Below are 21,513 nucleotides of genomic sequence, written 5' to 3'. Positions count from 1 at the left end.
ACATCTCATCGACTCATTCTCAGCAGAATCTTACTTTCATTACAAGCTTGGTGCCACCTCCCTGACTTTCATCAGATGAGAACTTGAAAAAAAAAAAAAAAGAATAAAGAAAAAAAAATCCCGTTCCATGTTTTGACTTGGACTCTAGGTGTTATTCTCTCAGTCCAGCTTGAAAGAAAAGAGCCCACCCCACGAGGGGGCAGGCCCGCTTCTCTGTCTTCTGCCACCACACAGTCTCTGAAGTGTGTGAAGAAGAGAGGAAGAGACAATTAACACTCAGCACCAATCTGCATTTCCTTTTTAGCTGCCATTTACACGCTGCTCAGGTTTTGAAAACCAGCATTTCATGCTACTCCCCAGAGAGCCAGCACCAGCTTCCGCGGGATCCATCTGCACAGCAGTCACATTGCTGAAATCTTCAGCCAACCCAGAATTCATTTATTTATTTTTTGAAAAATGAAAGAGAGGAAGAGAGAGAGAGTGCGCACGAGCCAGTGAGCCTGAGCTGGGTGAAAAGAATAGATTCGTATCTGGCCCTGTTTAACACACGTGCTTGACCAATCCCCCGTGCTGGTCTAGGCAGAGGGGAGTCAACAGAGGTTTTCTCTTATCATCTTCTAGACCAGTGTGAGCAGCGAGGGGATGAGCGAGAGCCGTGCGACAACAGGGGCTGACAGGCGGTGAGGGGTGAGGCAGGAAGGACACACACAATAAGTTTCGGAGCTCATCAGCCTGTGTGTCAGCACGCTCTTGCTGATGGGGAACAGCAGGGAGGAAAGCCGTCCTGGGAAGTCACTGCTGGTGGGGGACAAGTTACAGGAAGTTTCTGGAGCAGGGTATAATGTGTGTCATCAACTCCTCAGGTCTGGCGGACTGGCTTTATTTCCTCCTGCCCCTAAAGGGTTGGGAATGGAAGCATAATAGCTTTGATGATAACCTTTGTTATCTTATCATTATTATTTTTTAAACTGAGTTCAGCACCACAGGAGGTCACAGTGTCAATGGTCACAGCTGGCTTTTAAAAAGGGGTCGAGTCATTTTGTGATTGGTAAACAGAGACTCAGCCTGAGATGAGGGCAATCAAATTTCCTGCTTCCAGGCATCAGCTGATCACTACAGGGGTCAGAGAGAAGTGTTTTTCTCCTACAAGTCCTGGCATGAATATCTAGGTGAATGCAAAAAAAAAAGTTAGCGTTGTTTTTTTTTTTTCTTGCAGAGGGAGCAGGGCTGAAAAACCCATCCTTATTCCGATAGACCAATGAGTGTTCTGATTCCATCTAGCTCTGCTCAAATGGCAGTAGGGATGGTAGTGTTACAGATGCATTTCCCCTCTAAGCAGGGCAAGATGTCACCGTCTGCATGGGCGCAAATTTACTCACAGGTGTGCTCAGATGCTCAGATGGAGAAGAAGACCTCAGGGCAGGTTTGGAGGTGAGGTGAACATATGGCAGGTGGAATGGGAATTGCTGAGTTAAAAAAAGAAAAGGCTCATAAGAAACCCACAGCGATCTATGGACGCTGTTACATGTCAGGTCAAATGATGTTCTCAGGATACAAGGGTGTTTTTTTTTTGTTTTGTTTTGTTCTTAAAGATTTTATTTATTTAGGGGAGAAGGTCAGAGGGAGAAGCGGACCCCCGTGGAGCTGGGAGCCGCATGTGGGACTCGATCCCAGGATTCCAGGATCATGACCTGAGCCGAAGGCAGTTGCTTAACCAGCTGAGCCACCCAGGCACCCTACAAGGGTGTTTTGAATCTCTCACAAGATCACAGCTATGTAACTTGGGTTTCTCAGCCTGCCAGACACGGCAAAAATAAGGTTATAATAAACAGCTTCTTTTTTCTTTTGGTTCTGTCCTTACCAGGTGGAACCTCCAATCCTTCATATTCTTGAATAGTTCTTGGAGGTGGCGAGGGTGTCCGTCTTCTACTGTTCTGTTCTCGGTGCCACTGGAGTTAGACTGCTATGGGTTCCAATCCCAAGTTCATTCATTCAAAATACACTTAAGAGGGGTGTATTCCTAGTGGGAACGAGATGCTATCCTAGATGCTAAGGAAAAAGCAGTCCCAGCTCTCTTTGTAATTTGGGTTCCAGTGAAGGGAGACAAATATAAATAAATAAGCAACTGAATATATAAGATTCCAGATAGGGACAAATGCTACAGAGAAAAATACATTGGCGTGGGGGCTAGGGAGAACAGGTGGTGAAGATAATGGTGGTTCGATGTTAGATCAATTAGGCGGTGAAGGGCTCACTTCTTTTTTTTTTAAACTGAAGTATAATTGACATACAATATCCTATTAGTTTCAGGTGTACATCACAGTGATCCAATATTTTATACATTATGAAATGATCCCCACGATAAGTCTAGTTACCATCTGTCACCATACAAAGTTATTACAATATTACTGACTATATTCCCCATGCTGTGCATTACATCCCTGTGACTTAGTAATTCTGTAACTGGACGTTTTTACTTCTTAATCTCCTCAGTTATTTCACCAGGCCCCCAACTCCCCCCTTCTCTGGGAGCCAGCCGTTCATTCCCTGTATCTGTGAGTCTGTTTCGGTTTGGTTAGTTCATTTGTTTTGTTTTTTAGATTCCACATGGAGGTGAGATCATACGGTATTTGTCTTTCTCCCTCTGACTTATTTCACTTAGCATAATACCCTCTAGGGTTGTCTATCCCTGTTGTTGCAAATACAAAACTCACTTCTGTAGTGATTCTTTAGCAGACACTGAAAGGGACAGGTTCTCTGGAGGGACAAATCAAAGAAGGGAGAGCCCCAGACATAAAGCCTAGGGGACAAGATTGTGCTCTGTGTGTCCCGGGAATAGTGAGGAGACCGGTGGACCACATGAGTCTAATGGCCAAGGAGAGGTCTAGGCTGGACCCGCCACCTGAGGAATGATTATAACTAGAGGAGGGGGAAGTTCTGAAATGCTAGGAAATGGCAACATCTAACTGTTCAGGGAGACCCCGAGGAATAAGTACAGCGTACCCTGGTGGTCACTGGGTGAGAGCGGTGTTCCAGAATGGGAGGGAAGAAAGCATCTTAAGAAGGAAGATGTGAACACCTGAGGCAAATATACTGGCAGCTCAGGTTAGAAGGAGAATTTATCACTGCACTCAGCAATGGGAGGTCATGGGTGTCTTTGACAAGAGCTGTTTCGGGTGAAAGGAGGGATCAAAAGCTTACTTGGGATGTGTTCAAGAAAAGACAGAAGAGAAGAACGAGAGAGAAGGCACAAAGACAACCATTTGAAGGAGTTTGGTTGTAAAGGGGAATAGAAATGGAGCAGCAGTTTGATTTAGATGTGGAATCAGAGGAAGTTGTTTGTGTTTTTGATTGAAGAAATAACTTCACGTTTGCCCACGGATTCTGAGAGTGGGAAACCGGTACTAAAGCAGTATCCTTGGGTAGGCATGGGGGGTGGGATCGAATGCAAAGTGGGGGAGTCGGTTTCAGATAGCAGATGGACAGTCTGCCCAGAGCAATGAGAGGGCAGAGAAAGCACACATGCAGAAATGCAGAAAGACAGGCAGGTGTGATGGTAGAAACCTGTTCAAATTCTTCTGATTGCTCCAGTTTCTCAGTAACTTAGGAGGTGAAGTTATTAGCTGTGAGCTCCCAAGGGGAGAGAGAAGGAGTTGGAGGCTTGGAGGGAGAAGAGGTAAAAGAGTCCCGGGAAGGTGAGTGGACCTGGGTAATACGGTATGCTGCTAGGTGGCCGGGGGGCCACTTGAGTTTAATGGTAACAAATAAAGAGAGACCAGTCAGCAGGGCTGTTTTCTTCAGTTGCATTTGGCTACCTGCATATAGGCAATAAGGGGAGGGTTGGCTTGAACTTGGCTTAGGGATTTACCAGTGGAGCACAATAAAGGGAAAGTGGGTTGAGATGGGTATAGACAGGGAGTAACACCAAGATGGCCCATGGAAGTTGGGTTAGAAGTGCAGAAGTTCGTGAAGGGGTAGGAGACAATAAAGGTTTACCAGGAACCATGGTTCGCAGGTCCTGGTGTGGTCCCAGAATTGTGGGAGCCGGGATACTAGAAAAGATGAGGTGGAAAGAGAAGACGCCATGGTGCGAGAGGGAGATCTGAAACAGAGTAGAGTCGCAGTTGTAGTTGGTGGTGATGTCTAGGCAGCAGCATGAACATGGGGGTCCAGCTGAGGTAGGATAGAACAAAAAACTCAACTTTCTGTTGTAGTTTTCATGGTGGTGCTCCCTGAAGCCCAACTCTCTGAAGGCTAGTTAGATATGGAAAGCGCCAAGAATTGTGATATTAGTGGCTTTGGAAAGAGTCCAACTAAAGTAGAATCTTCAAAGAGTAAGTGGGAAGGAAGGATGCCGAGGTGAGGAAGAAGGAGGGAGAGGGACAGTAGGGAGGAAGTCCAGCTTGCCGCTGGGCTTGAGAGAAGCTTGAGAGAAACGGAAGTGAAGACGACTCCATTTGGGGGGTAACCGGTCCTCCATTTGCTAGTTATGTGTGACTCAGGGGAGAGTTAATTTCACCTCACGGTGACTTAGATTTTTCAAATGTAAAATGGAGATAGTAACTGTACCTCCCTCACGGGGTTGTTCTGAGGATTCGACGAGAATGTACGAAATGTGCTTATCACAGATCCTGGCCCAGCACGGGTTTGTCTCTTTGTTTTCAATGGAAGCAATTTTATCGGCTTTGATCTGGGTCACCAGAGCTCCTTGTTTTTGTTTTTTGTTTTTGAAGGGACAGAATGAGTCCCTGGCAGGGGCTGAGGAGTTAATCAGTGAAGGTGAGGTGTGGGGACAAGACCAGGTGAAGATGCCGACTGAGCAGGAGAGGCACGGTTCAGAGCGGAGCGGCAGCAAAGCAGGCCTGCAGCCAAGACGGAGCAATTAAATATGTAGAGGGCTGAGAGGCTTGACAGAAGAAATGGAAGTAAAACATGTTTCTAATCAGAGCCATGATGAGGGCTGCCTGGAGGCTCTATTGGTAATTGATGTGCCTCTGACAATAATTAGAAACAATTTCTGGGGACTTACAGGATAGAGTCACCTAGTGATATTATTTACCATGGAGAGTAGTGTCTGGAGCGAAAATCGATGTTATTGTTTCCTCAGAACACATTAGAAGGTGACTTCATGGTGAATAGATTTTTCAAGATATTTGACATTCACTGACTTTCTATTTAACTCCTCTTAGTCACAGAGGCCATTACCGTAATGACAATACCTGGATTTATCTCCGCTAATGGCAGAAGACATACGGAAGATAAATCCTCCCTGTGTGGGCCCCCAACCCCCTGAGCTGCTGAGACACCTGAGGGATTCTGGGAGTGCAGGGCCCCAGAGCACAGCTTCAGTCCAAGAGTGACTCACCCACAAAGGCCAAGGGGCGGGATTAGCACAAACCACATTGCCTTTCTCTAATGTGAGCTGTATTTCATGCCACGTGGGATTAAGTGCGGTAATGTATGTAAAGTGCCAAGCTTGGCACATAGCAAGCACTCAGAAAGTGCTGGCTCATTAATTATTATTTTCTTGGGTTCTTCTGATAAGACTTAGAGGCCGTTCATATTTGGCAGAGTCCAAGCCCTGGGGATGGGGGTAGAGAGAGCTGAGAGAGAATCAGGGGCATTATGGGGCCGTGGAACTAGTGGGTTATATTTCCCTTGGGATACTCAAGGTTCAGTGGCTGGAGTTTTTCCCTGAGTTGAATTTTTTTAAGCCTGTAGGCAGGATGCCAAATGGCAGTCCACTGGCAAGGGTACAACATAGGGGTTTGAAGTACAAACTTTATAGATCAGACAATATGCATTTGCCTTCTGCCCCCTCTGTGCTGCTAGCCCAGGGAGCACTTTTGTAGTGCCCAGGGAAGGAGGCGTGGAGTGGGGTGTCTAACCAGCCTCCAGGCTAAAGGGGCAGAGGGAGCTGGGACAGCTTACCCCATGATCGCCCCAGTTCACCAGGATGGGAAACAATAATAACATCTTGTTAAGGTCTAAGCCCTACAGATGGTTCTCAAGTGTTATTGGCATGGGGGGGGGCAGGGACAATTCTTCACTGGGTGGGACTGTCCTAAGCAATGCAGGATATATGGTACCTGAGACACCTGCCTCCGTAATGTCAGTAGAGCATCTTACCTCACAGGTGCGGCAACAACCAAAGGTTTCTTAACCTCCCCAGGTCTGAGGAACAAACCTGGAATATCCTTTGAGCAAATATGCCTGCACACCAGCTAGCTGGCCCACCACCTGACCTTAGCTCTATCACTCTCTGATCTCACTCTTTTTCTTTTTTTGAGATTTTATTTATATATTTGTCGAGAGAGAGAGAGAGAGAGAGAGCAAGAGAGGGAATACAAGCAGAGGGAGAGGGAGAAGTAGGCTCCTCACTGAGCAAGGAGCTTGATGCGGGACTTGATCCCAGGACCCTGGGATCATGACCTGAGCCGAAGGCAGATGCTTAACCAACTGAACCACCCAGGTGTCCCTCCCTGATCCTGGTTCTGGAATGGGGGAAGGCTGGCAGAGTAAATTCTCATAGTTGAACAAGGATTTAAAGATTGCAATTCCTGACTGTCCCCTTCTTGGAGATGTGACCGTCTCAGAAGGGGTTGCATTAGTCACGCTCGTCCAGCCGTGCGGAAGTGTCCTGACTTATTACACACCACCAGCAGAGCAGGACTGAATCAAAGGCTAATGGAGCTTAAGACTCGGAACCTCTTCCAAGGCTCATGTGTGAAAGAAACTTGATAAGACTCTCAAATTTGAAACAATCCTAAAATTTTAGATGACATTACCAGTAACGCCTCACTTGAGAAGTCTGACTGAGGAACGATATTAAGAATAGCTACAGATTATTATGTCTGTGTGTGCCAGGCACTCTACACCAGGTGCTTTCAACAGCTCTGTGTGTTCTTTTTTTTTTTTTTTTAATTACCCCTACATCATAATTGAGGAAATTCAGGCACAGAGAGGTTAAGTGCCTTAAGATCACACAGCTAACAGGTTTAAGAATCAGGATTCAAACCCCCAACTTTCCGATTCTAGGGTCCCACACGCTCTGCATTTGACTATGCTGCCTTTCAGGCAGGGGGGATATCTAACACCAGGAGATGTGTGTCAGGTGAAGGGGTTTGTATATGTCTGAAGAGTGGGCATCCTGACTTTGGCTGACAGCAGAGGGTCCCTGAGGAGATGGAGTGGCAGCAGGTCAGGGTGGCAGCCACTCAGAGGGAACTTGAAGAGTCTGACCAGGTCCAGCTCCATTTGGAAGTTACTCTTTTGGACAGAATAGCGGCACTGACCTTCTCTCACCGATCAGAGGTCTCGAGTCCTCAGATTCCATGGCTCTGGAGCAGACGCACAGGCCAGGCTGACAGGCTGGAGAATTGGTGGTGAGCTCTGGCTGAGGGAATCACAGGGAACAGATATTTGACGAGATCTGTTGGCAAAGATTTGGTATTTGAAGTACATGTTGGGAAAGTATAGGTATCAAGAATGCGCATTTTCAGAAAAGAGTAAATAAAGTCCCATACGCCAGACAGACAACTCCATGTGGGCTCACATGGGGCAGGAGCAGGGGCCAGCCGAGAGAATTCCAGAGAGGCCAGAAAGACACACATTCCTTACCCACAGCTAGAGAAGGCATTGCTCCAATGGTTTCTTAGTGAGAAAGAGCTTGCCATGTCCATGAGAAACCCCTTTCATATCATTCATTCAGTGTCTATACAGTGCTTCATTAAGCTACGTGTGATTCTCATTGCATAACCAAGCTTCATTCTCAACAACCCCCTCTTTGCCATTATAAAGTAAAGAATTAAAGACTCACTGGGTAATCCAACAATCACATGAAAAATGTGCATGCTCTGTGAGCCGCTTGTTGGAATGTATCTTACACAAATACTAACACAGGTATATAAAGATATATGGATAAAGATATTTATTATAGGATAGTTGAATAAATTATGGGTCAGCAGACAGTGGATTTCTATGCAATCATTAAAAAAGGCTTGAATAGATGTTAAGTGGGAAAAAAGCAATGTGCAGAATAATCTTGTGTAATTTGCAAACATCGACTTTATTATTATTTTAAAAGTGCTGTATATGTAGGTATATACCTATGCATATTTGTGTAAACATTAAAGAGAAGAGTCTGGAAGGACAGTGGATTTCTTTGTGAGCTAAAGCTGGAGATAAGAAGGAATTTTCAGTTTTTAGTTTATACCATTCCCCAAAAGGTAGAAGTGGTGGGATTGTGGATGATGTTTATTTCCTTTTTGGACCTTTTCAATATCTGCAAATTTCCCATAATGGACCTGTGTTGCTTTCATGAGCAATCTTCGTTTCTGCTGGGGAAGCAGCAGGCCATATGTGGTAGCTCAACCACATGTAGAAGCTAAGCCTAGGGCTGTGGGGTCAGTCACAACACCTGAGTTCACAGCCTCATTCTGCTGCTGTGCAGGGGCTGATGGCTGAGGATAGATGACGTCACCTCTCTGCGTCATAGTTTCCTCATTTGTAACATCCAGCTAGTAACAGTTTGGACATCATGAGATTGTTGGGGGGATTCAGTGAGACCCTTCGTCCTGAGGGTCTGGTCAGGATTTAGGAATTATTGAGTGTGGACCTTCTTATAGGAAAGATCCAGCTCAGGGACACAGGTAGATAGGTTGATGCTGAACAAAGGACTACGCTTAGCTGACTCCATCTCAGATTGGAGGGGCAGGACACCCCGCAGACCCCCACTCCCCTGGAGGAAGAAACATGCCAGTAAGGACATAAGAATAGTGTCAGGACCCTGCTTCTGGTGATTTTCCTGTCTTGGTGGAGCCACAGGGAAAAGGTCCAGAATAACCCTTCAACTTGAGTCCTTCCCATCTTTCTTGTGTTGCAGCAAGGTTTTTCCTTCTTCCTCTAGCCCTCACTTCTGCCTGACTTACTGGGACTGAAGTCTGAATGTTTTAGGAGACCAGCCTCACCCTCTTCTGCTGGGAGGCAGGGAGAAAGGGAGCCCATCCTTTCCACCAAGATCTACAATGCTCTTAGCAAATCTGGTCAGGCCTCACCCCTTACCCCGTCTTTCTTCAACTTTCTTCATTGAGAAGCTTGAACAAATGATCAGTCCCTGGGAGCTGGGCTCTGCCCATGGTGGAAATTGGTTTCTCAGAATTTACTGTTGGTCCCTAAAATCATGGACACTGAAAATAACTTATGGCCACAGTTGCGACTCCTTTTCAGATAAATCATCAGCCAGAAACATCTAGTATGTTTGAAAGTCACAGTGGCGACTGCATACAGAGGCTCTCTGACTTGACTGGTTAATATCACAGGCCTCCAAGTAACTGCAGATGGTCCCCTGGAGGCCATATAAGGCCAATGACACACTGAAAACCCCTGAGCACCGGGAAGCTCTGTGTCTGGGAGCACCCTGTTGGTAGGTGAGACAGCTGCTACGCCAGCTTGCCTCCTGAGATCCCTAACAGCTCTGAGAATACAGGGGAAAATACAGATGGCCAAGATGCCTCACAGTCTGGCCCCAGTCGTTAGGGCCAGCCTTCCCTCCTACCAATCTCCCTTCCCCTCCACTCTGCCCCCTGCCTCCTAAGCTATCTTGAGAGACCTGCTCATCTCTGACAGCTAAGACATTTATCTCTCTCCAAGCCAGTTCACGGTCTCTCATCAATGGATGAGTTTTTGTGTTTCTTCTCTGATTGGCTAGTTCCAGGGCATTCTGAATGATGCAATTCTACTATAATATGCTCTAAATGTCTTTCTAGAGCCTTCTACGTAGAATTGATTGCCTCCACCTTAGTGTTTCCTAAGACTTTGTTCATAGTTATCTGTCTTATTTTCTTTTTTATTTTAGTAATATTTTATTTGTTATCTGCTTTTATTATCTATATTTACTTCTTTTATCATAGTATGCTATATATTTAATCAGTAGTCCTCAAACCTCAGTGGGCAGAAGAACTTAAAAGCAGCAGCAACAATAACAATTTATTAAATATCTATAATGTGCAGGCCCAGGACTGGTAAAACAGTAGACTACCCAATAAAGTGGTCCCAGAATGTATTTTGTGTTATTGTGTTTCCTCTTCCACATGAGACCTCTGATTCTGTAGCTCTACTGTAGGACCTGGGAGTCTGCATGTACTAATTACAACCACAGGTAGATTCTGATTCAAGTACCTGGAGATACACTCTTTGGGTAAGAGTGTGTAAGCCTACAGTTTCTATGAATGTAATGAACGCCATTTTTTAATATTGCTGTAGAATAAATTTGAATCCAAGTGCCCTGGGCCTGGTGTGTGACAACTGGCCCCTTAGTTAGTGAGCAAAGCTAATTAACCACCTACGACCCTCCTCGCAATGATAGTTTTTGGTTTTCTTCCAGTCTTTGAGTAAATGGTGTAGCATTTCCTAAACAAGTATTCTTGTGAACCTAATTCTGTAATACATGGGAAAATGTGCTAGGTGCTATAATTGCAGAATAAAGCAAGTGCTATTGGGCAACAGAAGAGGGAGAAATTAATTTTGACTGGGATAATTAATTTATAGCTAGCAGTCGAATGAAATGCCAAAAGCAAACAAACACACACAGGTGTTCAGGATTGTTTTTCTGACACCATTTGCTATTCATTTGTGTGCTGCTTGCTATGAGCAGGAACATGGGTGTAACTGGAGATCTGTGAACGCCAATCTTCAAGACATGGAGCTGCCAAGGAGGGCTTTGATATGGCCAAAGAATTTTATTTTGCATTTCAGAAATCTCATTACAATTATGCCTTCATAGACAGTGGTGAGATATATTCAATTCCCAGCCCAAGAAAATCATAACAGAGAGAAAAGTTTCTGTGGAGGTTACACAATAACTTACCTTCATGGAATTTTGACATTTCCCAGAGGAAGCATGTAATTATGCAATTTTTATATGATTGACCAATTCCAGAATAGTCTATTTGTCCAAGTAATGGACTTTTGGCAATTCTCTCTCTCCCCCTGTAGTAGTGCTTTGTTGATTGGCTGAGGATTTAGTCAGAGAACTGGGGAAAGACCCTGGAATTTAGAAATAAACACTACATTAACATCACATGTTTAGGTATTCATTAATAACATCTAGAACTATTTGTTGAGCGCTTATTACATGCCAAGCATAGTATTTAGCACTTGGAGTGATACGCCATGAAACAGGCCCTGACCTTCCTCTCATGTAAACACAGTCTAGTGGGAGTTACAGAGAAGTGAACAGGTATTTATAATGCAATATGACAAACTCCACCTTGGAGTGGATACAGAGTGCTATGGGCACCTAAGAGGGATATTAGCTTACATTTGAAGTGATTGGTTAAAGTAGTTTAAGACTTTGTTTCATGGTCTAAGAAGTAGGGGTAACAAGGAGTTCTTTGAGAGGGTCCATAAGCTGACTCATGGGACAAATAAAAAGTGCAGAATCCATAAATAGGGAGAGCAAAAAGGGCAATTAGAGGCAGCATATTAAGGACTTTCTCAAGAATGATACTTTAATCTGGTGTAAGGTTGGAGGTGGCTTTGCTGCGTGGCATGGGGCCTTAAGGATGTTGCCCAGGGACTAATACTCACAGATGGGAAGCTGCCTGGGCCTAGAACAAGGTCAAGTAGACTGAACAAGTCTGCTGGTGCTCTAGCGGCTTGCAGTCACTCTGAGCTTTGTATTGGTGAATTCAGCTTCTTACAACAGAAACCACTCTAGTGAATTTAAGCAAAAATATTACCAGATACTAATGTTACCAGATATTAGCTAGGAGAGCTGGTTCTAGGATGAGCTTCTAAGAACACTTCCAGGTATCAAAGTCATACAAATCTCAGCCACAATCCAAGCAGTTGTGTTTCTGCGGCAGGAGGCCACAAAATTAGGGGGTAGCTGACTATAAAATTATGTTGCCGCTGCCTCAGTCCATGCCAGCAAATGATGGGTGCTTTCTGTCTTTCTCCATTCAAGTTATGTGGTGAAACTAAAGTCTTTCTGAAATCTTAGTTGCAAGGGAGCTTGGGAAATGTAGTTTTGGCTTTCTGGAGTCTTCAGGACAGGAAGGCACACGAGGAGGAGGTAGAATAAATTTGGAGCAAGCTAATTACGGTATATGCTACAGGTATGTATCCCTCCCAGGTCTAATCAGGTACAATTGGGGGATTAAAGCCAAAGAACATACCCAACTTCCACCATTTTAATTAACAAGATGAGGGTCTTAGGGATGGAATATTGGATCCTTCTGGCCCTACTGGGTCAGGGATTTGGATACCATTTGAAAGTTCGTGGGACCTGGAGAAGGACAGCCGTGGAGTTGATGAGAATGTGATGGAGGGGCCAGCCACAGCGAACAGAGAATAGTCTGGAGTGCAGTGGGAGATGAAAGAAGAGTAATGGAGGTACAGAATTCAGAGGGGTCGCTGAACCTCAGAGGCCAGAAAAAGCAGTTGAGATTTCAAGAGCAGGAACTCAGGAATGGCTCACCTCGTTATTCTAATTATGCTAGAAGTCACGATGTTGACCTATTACTGAGTTAATTAGGAGGGTGTATGTATAACACGCAGTGTCTTCCTAACTTTCTGGTCACTTAGTGGTTGATGTTAGCCTCAAGATTTCCTGAGAGATGCAGATCACTCCATCTGATTACCTCACCGAGCGGCTTTCCTCTGAGATAGGCTTTGTCTTCCCCAGTGAGGTTGGATCATGAAATCCACCTGCAGGCTCATTCTGACTCAGATCCTGAGTCAACTGTGGCAAAGGCAGGAGGTGAAAGAATTCCAGCATCATCATTCGGGAAGATTCAGAGTGAAAACCAGATGCCAAGAGACCTGACATGTGGAACACCATGGCTCCATTCCATTTATTCACTCACTTAACCGTATCTGTTAAGCCCCCGTAATGCCCCAGGCATGTGCACGGTCTGCGTGGTGATATAATGACAAGCAGTCTGAAGGATGAGTCAGACTCCCTTAGGTGGAGAAGTGATGGAGAGCATATCGTGCAAGAGAGAACAGGATGAGCACAAGGCTTGTCACTGAAGTAGAAGTAACGAAAGACAGCGTGGCTGGGGAGATGGCCAGGACCCGGACAGGCAGGGCTTTATTTGCTCCATTAGGGACTCTTGCCTTTTCCAAAGGGTATAGAGAAGCCATTGAAAAGGGTTTTAGGTGGGAAGATGGACATGATGTGATGATACTTTATTATCAGTCCCATGCTTTCTTTCTTGTGCCATTGATAAGATGGGGAGAGGCCAAAGTGGGCACCCGGAGATCAGGTAGAAAGCCTTGCAGTAGTAGTGAAGGTAAGAAATGATAATCAGTCAGAGGTTGGTGGTAGTTAAGAAGAGGTATTTAGATATTTAGAGGAGGAAGAAAACAATGTAAGAAAGGAACAGTTTTGTTCTTTTCTCTCTAGTCACTTCAAACGCTATTTTCATTTTTAGACTTGGTTTTCTTTTTTTGTATTTATCTTTTCAACTTATATACTAGCATAAGAAAATCAAAAGGAATAGTTATGTTTAAGAAAAGTCACATCACAATATGGATATGCTTACATATAACCCACGCCAAAGACTTTGAAGTGGTATAGAGTCTGTATTATATATAGCACCATGGTTAAGAGCACAGATTTTGCAGACAGGGTATTAGCTCTGTGACCCCAGATGAGCTATTTCACCTCTCCAAGCTTCAGATTCAGTGTCTATAAAATGAGGATTAATAGCACCAAACTCGGTGGGTTGCTCTGAGAATTAAATGAGATAATCCATATAAAGGCATCAGCATAGAGCCTAGCATAGTGAAAATGCTCGATGTTAACCAGTATTGTTATTCACAGATATAAAATAATCAAGCATCATCACCTAAAACCCATTTCAATGGCTTCTGACCATCCTCTTCACAGTTGGCTGATGGTCCTAAAGGCCTTCAGAGCCACCAGAAAGCACTGTATAAAGCAGTTATTGCAAGACAAGCTTGTGCACAGATGGCAAGGACTCTAAAAAGGTGGCTTAGGATATTCTTTGATTCTGCCTTTTTCTTCTAAGACAGGTTCTGTCTCTGAGACTGTAGAACTTGATGGACAAGCACTGCCTGGTAAGGAGGGTAGGGAGGAATGAGGGGAAAGGATTGATGAGGGGGGAGACTATGAAGTGGGACACAGGATTTCTGCTTGTGTTGGGTACTGTTGGTAATAATTTCACTATAGCTCATTTGTTGTAAAGCTCTGATCTGTTTTCTTATTCCTCATTCATTGAACATTCACAGTGTGCCAAGCACTGTTACAGGGATTGAGGATATTGCCACGAACAAAGTCTGAACTTTTGTAGAGCTTAAATTTTGATGGAGTTATCTTTCTTGTCAGCAAATTTTATTCTCCTAGAAGTCTTATTTTGCCCCAACTTCTTCCTCCATGATAGGAATGAAAGGATCCAGTAGAACATACTTCCTGTTCTAGATCCATATTGGAAAGAGTTCTATTGTGTGGAGCGTGGTGTCTACTCCTTTGGGGGGAATTCTGTTTGTATTTTGTAGGGGAGGGGAATCATAGAGATGTTAATCACTCTAAAGAACACTCCTCTTATCAGTCTTCAAAATATCCACTTGAGTATGTATTGTCACAGATGAAGGCAAAGAGGCTGAGAACTTAAGTGATTTTCCCAAGTGGAGGAGTGACTCAAGATTCAGACTTTACATCCCATGGTTTATTTCTGTTTTTCATAAACTGGGAGTTATTTGCTCAACTGCAAACAAATAAAGGTGATGGCATGAGCCCAGTTGGCAGTTGGCTTGATGTCAGTGGCTGGGATTTCCAGTTAGATTTTACAGTGCGTATAATTTCAGATAAAGTAGTCTTCATGGCATCTGATACAGCTTAGTGATTCCCAGTTGCTAAGTCTATGGACCAATGATGGTCTATGACAAAGTTGTCACCAATCTCACCAAAATGCAAAATAAATGTAAATTAAAGGCGTTTCTCTCATAATGTCTTCTCAAGTTTTGGTTATGAGATGATGTAAGTAAGTAAGTAATGTAAGTAAGAGGTAGTTAGGCATTTGTCTGTTTCAAATTATTATTTTACAAAATAAAAAGTTGGCAAACCTATGTCTGTCAATTCTTTTTTTGTTATAATTTACTATTTGGTAAATTCAAAAGTTTGGGGGGACCTCCTGCAACTAGTGAAATGAGAGTTAGAAGTTCTGTTTCTGGCAATATTGAATATTAGTGTTAAAAAAAAGATATTTCTAGTGCAAAATGCCTAAAAAGAAAATAAATTGGAAATAAAATTGGAAAAAGGGGCCAAAAATTATAAGAAATCACAAATTAGAGAAAACCACATTTGGGAAAGACAAGACAAATCTCAAGGTGTGAGCAATGTGGGAGGTAGGATCAAAGACTTTTGCCTAAAGCTTCTGCTCCCAAAAGGTGATATTCTTGGTGAAAAGAGGAAGTAGGAAAAAAAGTTTTCTTCAGAGGGAGCCCAGTAAATACAACTGCCTGTCTTACCCTTGGGATGCTAGGAAGGATAAATTTCTCCTGAGAAATTCATTACCATGTGTCATTCTCATTGGATTTGAGGCTAGAATTCCCATTACTAATATGAGCTGGAAAATCCCAAGCTGAGAATCCAAAAAATCTGGGTTGGGTAGTGTCTCTAGATGCCTGATAGGAGCAAGTAAATTTTCTCTGAAGGAGTGCATCTTGATTTCAGGCCTTAAAGAATTCCTACAGATATAGTTCCAATGAACATTAGCTCAAAATCAAACATCACAAAATGTATGAGGAAATATGATGTCATGGCTTGAAATCAAGAGAAACCTCAAGAATCAAAATCAGAAGTTTAAAAATTTCAGGTATTAGAAATGTTGGATACTAAATATAAAAAGGAGTATTAAAAGTGTAAGAAATGGGGCACCTGGGTGGCTCAGTCAGTTAAGCGGCTGCCTTCGGCTCAGGTCATGGTCCTGGAGTCCTGGGATCAAGCCCCGCATCGGGCTCCCTGCTCAGCGGGAAGCCTGCTTCTCCCTCTCCCTCTCCCTGTGCTGTGTTCTCTCTCTCGGTGTAACCCTGTAAAATAAATAAATAAAATTTTTAAAAAAAAATTAAAAAAAGTGTAAGAGCGGGGAGGAGTCAAGATGGCGGAGAAGTAGCAGGCTGAGACTACTTCAGGTAGCGGGAGATCAGCTAGATAGCTTATCTAAAGATTGCAAACACCTACAAATCCAACGGGAGATCGAAGAGAAGAAGAACAGCAACTCTAGAAACAGAAAATCAACCACTTTCGGAAAGGTAGGACTGGCGGAGAAGTGAATCCAAAGCGACGGGAAGATAGACCGCGGGGGGAGGGGCCGGCTCCTGGCAAGCGGTGGAGCAACGGAGCACAAAATCAGGACTTTTAAAAGTCTGTTCCGCTGAGGGACATCGCTCCAGAGACTTAACCGGGGTGAAGCCCACGCAGGGTCAGCGTGGCCTCAGGTCCCGCAGGGTCACAGAAGGATCGGGGGTGTCTGAGTGTCGCAGAGCTTACAGGTATTAGAACGGGGAAGCCGGCTACAGAGACAGAGCCTAGGAGTAAGCTCTAAGCTCGGGGTTACCTTGAACCGGTCGCAGGCTCGGTCAGCTCGGAGCGCGGCCGGAGGCCAGGGTGACGGGAGTAATTGGGCGCTGTTCTCTGAGGGCGCACTGAGGAGTGGGACCCCGGGCTCTCGGCTCCTCCAGGCCGGAGACCAGGAGGCCGCCATCTTAATTCCCGCCCTCCAGAACTCTACGGAAAGCGCTCAGGGAACAAAAGCTCCCGAAAGCAAACCCGATTGGATTACTCAGACCGGCCCCTGGTAAGGGCAGTGCAATTCCGCCTGGGGCAAAGACACTTGAGAATCACTACAACAGGCCCCTCCCCCAGAAGATCAACAAGAAACCCAGCCAGGACCAAGTTCACCTACCAAGGAGTACAGTTTCAATACCAAGGAGAGCAGCGGAATTCCAGAGAAGGAGAAAGCAAAGCATGGAACTCATGGCTTTCTCCCCATGATGTTTTTTAACTAGTTTATCTAATATAGATATATATATTTTTCCTTTTTATATTTTTTCTTTATTGGTTTTCTTTTTTTAATTTTTCTTTCTTTTTTCTTTTTTTTTCTTTCTGAACCTCTTTTTATCCCCTTTCTCCCCCCTCACGATTTGGGATCTCTTCTGATCTGGCTAAAGCATATTTTCCTGGGGTTGTTGCCACCCTTTTAGTATTTTACTTGCTCCTTCATATACTCTTATCTGGACAAAATGACAAGGCGGAAAAATTCACCACAAAAAAAAAAAAAAAAAAAAAAGAACAAGCGGCAGTACCAAAGGCTAGGGACCTAATCAATACAGACATTGGTAATATGTCAGATCTAGAGTTCAGAATGACGATTCTCAAGGTTCTAGCTGGGCTCGAAAAAGGCATGGAAGATATTAGAGAAACCCTCTCAGGAGATATAAAAGCCCTTTCTGGAGAAATAAAAGAACTAAAATCTAACCAAGTTGAAATAAAAGAAACTATTAATGAGGTGCAATAAAAAATGGAGGCTCTCACTGCTAGGATAAATGAGGCAGAAGAAAGAATTAGCGATATAGAAGACCAAATGACAGAGAATAAAGAAGCTGAGCAAAAGAGGGACAAACAGCTACTGGACCACGAGGGGAGAATTCGAGAGATAAGTGACACCATAAGACGAGACAACATTAGAATAATTGGGATTCCAGAAGAAAAGGAAACAGAGAGGGGAGCAGAAGGTATATTGGAGAGAATTATTGGAGAGAATTTCCCCAATATGGCAAAGGGAACAAGCATCAAAATCCAGGAGATTCAGAGAACCCCCCTCAAAATCAATAAGAATAGGTCCACACCCCGTCACCTAATAGTAAAATTTACAAGTCTTAGTGACAAAGAGAAGATCCTGAAAGCAGCCCGGGAAAAGAAGTCTGTAACGTACAATGGTAAAAATATTAGATTGGCAGCAGACTTATCCACAGAGACCTGGCAGGCCAGAAAGAGCTGGCATGATATATTCAGAGTACTAAATGAGAAAAACATGCAGCCAAGAATACTATATCCAGCTAGGCTATCATTGAAAATAGAAGGAGAGATTAAAAGCTTCCAGGACAAACAAAAACTGAAAGAATTTGCAAATACCAAACCAGCTCTACAGGAAATATTGAAAGGGGTCCTCTAAGCAAAGAGAGACCCTAAAAGTAGTAGATCAGAAAGAAACAGAGACAATATACAATAACAGTCACCTTACAGGCAATACAATGGCACTAAATTCATATCTCTCAATACTTACCCTGAATGTTAATGGGCTAAATGCCCCAATCAAAAGACACAGGGTATCAGAATGGATAAAAAAACAAAACCCATCTATATGTTGCCTACAAGAAACTCATCTTAAACCCGAAGACACCTCCAGATTTAAAGTGAGGGGGTGGAAAAGAATTTACCATGCTAATGGACATCAGAAGAAAGCAGGAGTGGCAATCCTTATATCAGATCAATTAGATTTTAAGCCAAAGACTATAATAAGAGATGAGGAAGGACACTATATCATACTCAAAGGAACTGTCCAACAAGAAGATCTAACAATTTTAAATATCTATGCCCCTAACGTGGGAGCAGCCAACTATATAAACCAATTAATAACAAAATCAAAGAAACACATCGACAATAATACAATAATAGTAGGGGACTTTAACACTCCCCTCACTGAAATGGACAGATCCAAGCAAAAGATCAACAAGGAAATAAAGGCCTTAAATGACACACTGGACCAGATGGACATCACAGATATATTCAGAACATTTCATCCCAAAGCAACAGAATACACATTCTTCTCTAGTGCACATGGAACATTCTCCAGAATAGATCACATTCTTGGTCCTAAATCAGGTCTCAACCGTTATCAAAAGGTTGGAATCATTCCCTGCATATTTTCAGACGATAATGCTCTGAAGCTAGAACTCAATCACAAGAGGAAATTTGGAAAGAACCCAAATACATGGAGGCTAAACAGCATCCTTCTAAAGAATGAATGGGTCAACCAGGAAATTAAAGAAGAATTGAAAATATTCATGGAAACAAATGATAATGAAAACACAACGGTTCAAAATCTGTGGGACACAACAAAGGCAGTCCTGAGAGGAAAATATATAGCGGTACAAGCCTTTCTCAAGAAACAAGAAAGGTCTCAGGTACACAACCTAACCCTACACCTAAAAGAGCTGGAGAAAGAACAAGAAAGAAAGCCTAAACCCAGCAGGAGAAGAGAAATCATAAAGATCAGAGCAGAAATCAATGAAATAGAAACCAAAAAAACAATAGAACAAATCAACGAAACTAGGAGCTGGTTCTTTGAAAGAATTAATAAGATCGATAAACCCCTGGCCAGACTTATCAAAAAGAAAAGAGAAAGGACCCAAATAAATAAAATCATGAATGAAAGAGGAGAGATCACAACTAACACCAAAGAAATACAGACAATTATAAGAACATACTATGAGCAACTCTACGCCAACAAATTTGACAATCTGGAAGAAATGGATGCATTCCTAGAGACATATAAACTACCACAACTGAACCAGGAAGAAATAGAAAGCCTGAACAGACCCATAACCAGTAAGGAGATTGAAACAGTCATCAAAAATCTCCAAACAAACAAAAGCTCAGGGCCAGACGGCTTCCCGGGGGAATTCTACCAAACATTTAAAGAAGAACTAATTCCTATTCTCCTGAAACTGTTCCAAAAAATAGAAATGGAAGGAAAACTTCCAAACTCATTTTATGAGGCCAGCATCACCTTGATCCCCAAACCAGACAAGGATCCCATCAAAAAAGAGAACTACAGACCAATATCCTTGATGAACACAGATGCAAAAATTCTCGCCAAAATACTAGCCAATAGGATTCAACAGTACATTAAAAGGATTATTCACCACAACCAAGTGGGATTTATTCCAGGGCTGCAAGGTTGGTTCAACATCCGCAAATCAATCAATGTGATACAACACATTAATAAAAGAAAGAACAAGAACCATATGATACTCTCCATAGATGCTGAAAAAGCATTTGACAAAGTACAGCATCCCTTCCTGATCAAAACTCTTCAAAGTGTAGGGATACAGGGCACATACCTTAATATTATCAAAGCCATCTATGAAAAACCCACCACAAATATCATTCTCAATGGAGAAAAACTGAAAGCTTTTTCGCTAATGTCAGGAACATGGCAGGGATGTCCATTATCACCACTGCTATTCAACATAGTACTAGAAGTCCTAGCCTCAGCAATCAGACAACAAAAGGAAATTAAAGTCATCCAAATCGGCAAAGAAGAAGTCAAACTATCACTCTTTGCAGATGATATGATACTATATGTGGAAAACCCAAAAGACTCCACTCCAAAACTGCTAGAACTTGTACAGGAATTCAGTAAAGTGTCAGGATATAAAATCAATGCACAGAAATCAGTTGCATTTCTCTACACCAACAACAAGACAGAAGAAAGAGAAATTAAGGAGTCAATCCCATTTACAATTGCACCCAAAACTATAAGATACCTAGGAACAAACCTAACCAAAGAGACTAAGAATCTATACACAGAAAACTATAAAGTACTCATGAAAGAAATTGAGGAAGACACAAAGAAACGGAAAAATGTTCCATGCTCCTGGATTGGAAGAATAAATATTATGAAAATGTCTATGCTACCTAAAGCAATCTACACATTTAATGCAATTCCTATCAAAGTACCATCCATTTTTTTTCAAAGAAATGGAACAAATAATCCTAAAATTTATATGGAACCAGAAAAGACCTCGAATAGCCAAAGCAATATTGAAAAAGAAAGCCAAAGTTGGTGGCATCACAATTCTGGACTTCAAGCTCTATTACAAAGCTGTCATCATCAAGACAGCATGGTACTGGCACAAAAACAGACACATAGATCAATGGGACAGAATAGAGAGCCCAGAAATAGACCCTCAACTCTATGGTCAACTAATCTTCGACAAAGCAGGAAAGAATGTCCAATGGAAAAAAGACAGCCTCTTCAATAAATGGTGTTGGGAAAATTGGACAGCCACATGCAGAAAAATGAAATTGGATCATATCCTTACACCACACACGAAAATAGACTCAAAATGGATGAAGGATCTCAATGTGAGAAAGGAATCCATCCAAATCCTTGAGGAGAACACAGGCAGCAACCTCTTCGACCTCAGCCGCAGCAACATCTTCCTAGGAACATCGCCAAAGGCAAGGGAAGCAAGGGCACAAATGAACTATTGGGATTTTATCAAGATCAAAAGCTTTTGCACAGCAAAGGAAACAGTTAACAAAACCAAAAGACAATGGACAGAATGGGAGAAGATATTTGCAAATGATATATCAGATAAAGGGCTAGTGTCCAAAATCTATAAAGAACTTAGCAAACTCAATACCCAAAGAACAAATAATCCAATCAAGAAATGGGCAGAGGACATGAACAGACA

The sequence above is a fragment of the Enhydra lutris genome, unplaced genomic scaffold, assembly GCF_002288905.1.
Source record: "Enhydra lutris kenyoni isolate GAN:26980312 unplaced genomic scaffold, ASM228890v2 scaffoldscaffold2, whole genome shotgun sequence".
NCBI classification, from domain to species: domain Eukaryota; kingdom Metazoa; phylum Chordata; class Mammalia; order Carnivora; family Mustelidae; genus Enhydra; species Enhydra lutris.
The sequence above is the reverse complement of the archived record's forward strand: the minus strand, read 5'-3'. Positions refer to the sequence as shown.